Below are 4,782 nucleotides of genomic sequence, written 5' to 3' on the forward strand. Positions count from 1 at the left end.
CAAAGTCCTGTCTCTTTCGGCTGTGCCCCCTGCCCCCCCCCCCCCGTCACCTCAGGGTCTCCCCTCCTCACTCCCCCTGCCCCGCGCTGCAGTCCCCTCCCCCCTGCAGCATTCCAGAGTCTTCCAGCCAGTCTCTGGGCCACCAGACTCACAGAACCCCCACCCATTCACCCAGCCACCAGCCTGAGCTTTCCAAACACGCTCCGACAACCTGCAGCCCCTGGTTTAAGCCCCCAAGCCCTCCGACCCCCCATCAAAATGAAAGGCCCTGCTCCTCAGATGCCAAAAGAACCTCCCTGGTCTCCCAGGGATGCCCTGAGCCGCATCACAAATTTTTTTCGGGTGTCTTCAGTTTCAGGAGCACTAAATCACCCTTGGGCCGTGACCTGCTTGCTACATAATTCCAGTGTGACTTCCCTGAGACACCTCCAGGACATCTCCATGGGGTCTGTCTCTGTTTGGGGTGGGCACTGCACCTTGTTCACATGACTCCAGCTTGTCCCCTACACTGTCTGTCCTCACGTCAGCTGCCTTTGTATTCTCGGTGACACCAGGCAGGCTCTGGCACTGGTGCCCAGCAAATGTTTACTGAATGAAGTAATAAAACTGCTCACTCCTCCCACTCACTCCTTTTAAATGGGCACCTTTTCGCTCTGTAATTCAGTATGTGAGACTTTAAGACTTTTCAGACGAGGGCAGGATATGAAGCAAACTTGGTAAATAGTTAAGCAATGTCTCGGTGGTAAAGTGAGAGAAATCAAGTGGCCTGGAAACCTCGCCCACAGCATGACGGTTCACAGCCTGGCTCCCTCAGCAACCACTCTCCAGACGTTTTCTTGTTTTCATTTCCTGTGTTTCCATTTATAAGTCACCTTTATATTTCCATTAATATCTTACTGGTACTTGTTTGTGAACGGAACACACTTTTTTTATAGGGTAGGTTGAGCTGCTCTGTGTGCGTATAGAGAGTTTCTTACATACAAGGTCGTCAATTCTTTTTTTTTTTAAGTAATGTTCTAAGCTTTCTCCTCCATAAAGAAAGTGGCTAAGGTGAGGAGCTGGGAGTGGACCGATACGTTGTATTTCTGTGATTCTGATGTTGGAGGTACTGAAGATCATTTTGCTAGGCCGAGCTCTCTTAAATTACAGAAAGTGCCTTTGGTGAAGTTTAGTGTTTGTAGCAAAAAACATGCAAGGTTGTCGAGGGCAAGAATTAGTGAATGAATAGGGCTAGTGGATGCAGAGGCTCAGTATTAAAAAGGAAGTGTTTGGAAAGCAAAAGAGTGAGAGAGAGAATGAGAGAGAGGGCATAGGCATACAGCTTGGGGACGCCATAAATTTATACTACAAATAATATGGCTGAAGGTGGTGGCTCACACTTGTGATCCCAGCACTTTGGGAGGCCGAGGCAGGAGGATTGCTTGGGCCCAGGAGTTTAAGACCAGTTTAGATAACATAGCAAGACCTCATCTCTACAAAAAATTAGCCAGGCAGGATGACTCACACCTGTAATCCCAACTCCTCAGAAGGCTAAGGCAGAAGGATTGCCTGAACCCAGAAGGTCAAGATTGCAGTGAGCTGTGATCGTGCCACTGCACTCCAGTTTGGGCTACAGAGTGAGACTCCGACTCAATCAATCAATCAATCAATCAATAAAATGGTGGTCTTGTTTTGGTTTTGAGTCAGAGTCTCACTCTGTCGCCCAGGCTAGAGCACAGTGGCCCGCTCACGGCCACTGCAGCCTCAACCTACTGGGCTCAGGCGGTCCTTCCATCTCAGCCTCTGGAATTATAAGCGTGCACCACCACACTGGGCTAATTTCTTGACATGCTGTGTAGACGAGGTCTTGCCAAGTTGCCCAGGCTGGTCTCGAACATCTGGGTTCAGGCAATCCTCTCACCCACGCCTTCCAAGGTGCTGGGATTATCGGCATGAGCCACTGCACCCAGCTAAACAAAATGATTCAGGATCATGAAAATGCCTTGCCTAGGGTGCTGGCCAAACGGTAACTGGCAAGTCGCAGCTTAGTTACCAAAAACGTACCGGCACACAGGACCATCATAAGGGAAATTTCAGAGAAGACCTCAGAAGGCAGAACCTGTCTGCTCTGGATGCTGCTCTGCCTTCTATTGCTCTCTGTTCTTCTCTCGGGCGGTCTTATCCTGAGATCTTTGCATGTTATTAATAAAAGTAACCGGAGTGAGTAAGCCAGATCCACGTACGGAAGACAGCTCGTGAGGGCCTGCTGTACGCCAGCAGTGGCGTGGGAACACAGGGGCCTCGGGCGAGTGGCATGAGCCTCCTGGAGAGCTTAGGAGTCACCAGACACTCGTGAGTGCAGTCGGATCACATCAGGCGGGAGAAAGTCAAGGCGGGGGAATGAGAGGATATTTCTAGAGAAGGTCAGGTTTACAAAGGAATTTGTCAGCATTCATTTTTGAAGGAAAAGCAGAAGAAAGAGCAGACATTCGTGAGTGATTCTTCTCTTCCTCATTTGTTTCTTCAACAGCAGACGCCTGCTGTGCTCTGGCGACCGCCGGGCATCAGAAGGGGCTGACTATGTGCCCCGTAGGCAGTGAAAACGCTCGTAGAGCCACTCAGAGATGCCCCAGGGAGGGGGGAGGACATTGCACTCGGACAGGGAGTCCGGGAAAGAGGTCTCGGGAAGTCTGTCTTCCAGGAAGATTATCAGACTTCAGGAGCCAAAGCCATTGTTGGTTGAATAAAGTAGAAGGGCACAAAGAAGCAATAGCCTGTCCTGTTCTATCCTCTTCTTCCCACCTGCCATCATTTATCTGTCATGTACAGAGGGACAAAGATAGTGAAAGCATGGGAAACTGCAAGTAGTCAGGATTTTTTTTTTGAGTGCTCCCTTTGCTCTAGGATTTATGCAGTCTGTTACAGCCAAGCACAGAGGTTAAGAACTTTGGAATCAAACAGAAGTGGTTCTAGTCCCAGCTCCACCACTTACTAATTGTGCAGCCTTCCATGGTTAATTTAACTTCTCTAGAGCTCATATTTTCTCACCTGTGAAATGGGCATCGAAATAGTGCCACTGTCACAACACGAAACTAGATTTCCTGTGCAAACTCACTTTTCATGATGCTGGCGTGTGGCAAGCGCTTAGAAATGCTCGTTTTCATGACCACTTTTGCTTTATTCATTCTCTGCCTTTCCAGAGGAAACTGTGGTTTAGAAATGTGCCTGGGTAAGGCCGGGCATGGTGGCTCGCGCCTAAAATCCCAGCACTTTGGGAGACCGAGGTGAGAGGATTGCCAGAGCCCGTGGGTTTGAGATCAGCCTGGGCAACTTGGCGAGACATCATCTCTACGATAAGTCAAAAATTATCCGGGCATGGTGGCGCATGCCCGTAGTGCCAGCTACTTGAAAGGCTGAGGCAGAAGGATCACTGGAGCCCGGCAGGTCGAGGCTGCGATGGCCAGGAAGGTGCCATCTGTCCTCCAGCCTGGGTGACAGAGTGAGACGCCACTCAAAAAAAAAGAAAAAGAAATGTGCCTGGGTGACTGCTCATGGGTCTTGGGAGGCATCCCTGCCTTGTTACTCCACACAGGAGCGGGCGGCTGTCAGAAATGAGGCTGGAGGAAGGGAAGTGGCAAAACCAGAGCTTTCAGAGCCTTGTGGGCTCCACTCAGCGAGTTGAATTCTGCAGCACCTCTGTGTAGGGGCTTACGGTGGATAGCGACAAGGTCAGTGCTGCATTTGAGAAAGATGGTTCTGGCAGCAAGATACAGAATGGTTTAGAGAAGGGAAGAAGGTGGCTGCAGGCCCAGTGAGGCGGCAGGTGTGGGAGTCCAGGAGACCAGGGCTCGGTGTGCGCCGAGGGCACAGCAATGGGTGGGCGGTCCTGGAGCCCTGAGGCGAGGGAGAGCAGACAGGGACTCGGCTGCTCCAGGCTTCCTGGCTTTCTCGACTGGGTGTGAAGTGGCAGCTCCCGCCAAGGCAGCGAGTCAGCGGGAAGGGGCTTTGAGCGTGCTCAGCGGGGGCCAGTCTGGGGACATCTGGGAGAAACGGCCACAGGGTGGTCACATCCTGATCTAGAGGTGAGGAGAAAAGCCAGGGCTGGAGATGTTTCATCTGGAGCTGAAGGGGGGAGTGGGAATGAGATCGTTGGGTCAGCTCACCTGCGGCACTGGGCACTGTGCTCAGGGACTGCTTTCCCGGCGGGGAAGAGAAGTAAAAAGACAAAGGCGCTGTGGACCAGGGAACTGCACTCCTGTCACCATGGGAAGGTGGAGAAGACAAAAATAGATGGAAGCTATCACTGCAGCCATTGCCACGGCTAGAAACAGGCGGTCGCCGGTCCGCTGCAAGGTGACTGGCTGATAAGTCAGATAATCTTCTGCGAAGAACTGCAGAAACAGTCATTAAAAACAAAGCAACTTCACAGTTAAGCAAGAGAGCCGTGGTAATGCACCAAGAAAGACTGGTTTCACCGTGAGAAGAAACCATAACACTCTAAGACACACGAAAAACCACAGTTACCCATGACTGGAAGAACCTTTAACAAGATCCGCTTTTAAGAAGGAAGTCAATCTGGTAAAAGGAAGAGGTAGAAATGGGTCGATCGTCAGCAGCGGCGGAAAAGGCCGGTTCCGAAATTGTGGACTCGATAGGGGAGGCAGGTGTGTGGGGAAGTGAGGACATCATGCTGCCTTCTCTGCGTAGACACAGACACACCAGGATGGGGACACGCGCCCTGGAACCACAGGGAGTCGATGAACGCCTTTGTGCCAGGGGAGGGGCCACGGCGCTGGCGGGGGG

The sequence above is a fragment of the Carlito syrichta genome, unplaced genomic scaffold (assembly GCF_000164805.1).
Source record: "Carlito syrichta isolate Samal-C Ts95f unplaced genomic scaffold, Tarsius_syrichta-2.0.1 Scaffold316036, whole genome shotgun sequence".
Taxonomy (NCBI): domain Eukaryota; kingdom Metazoa; phylum Chordata; class Mammalia; order Primates; family Tarsiidae; genus Carlito; species Carlito syrichta.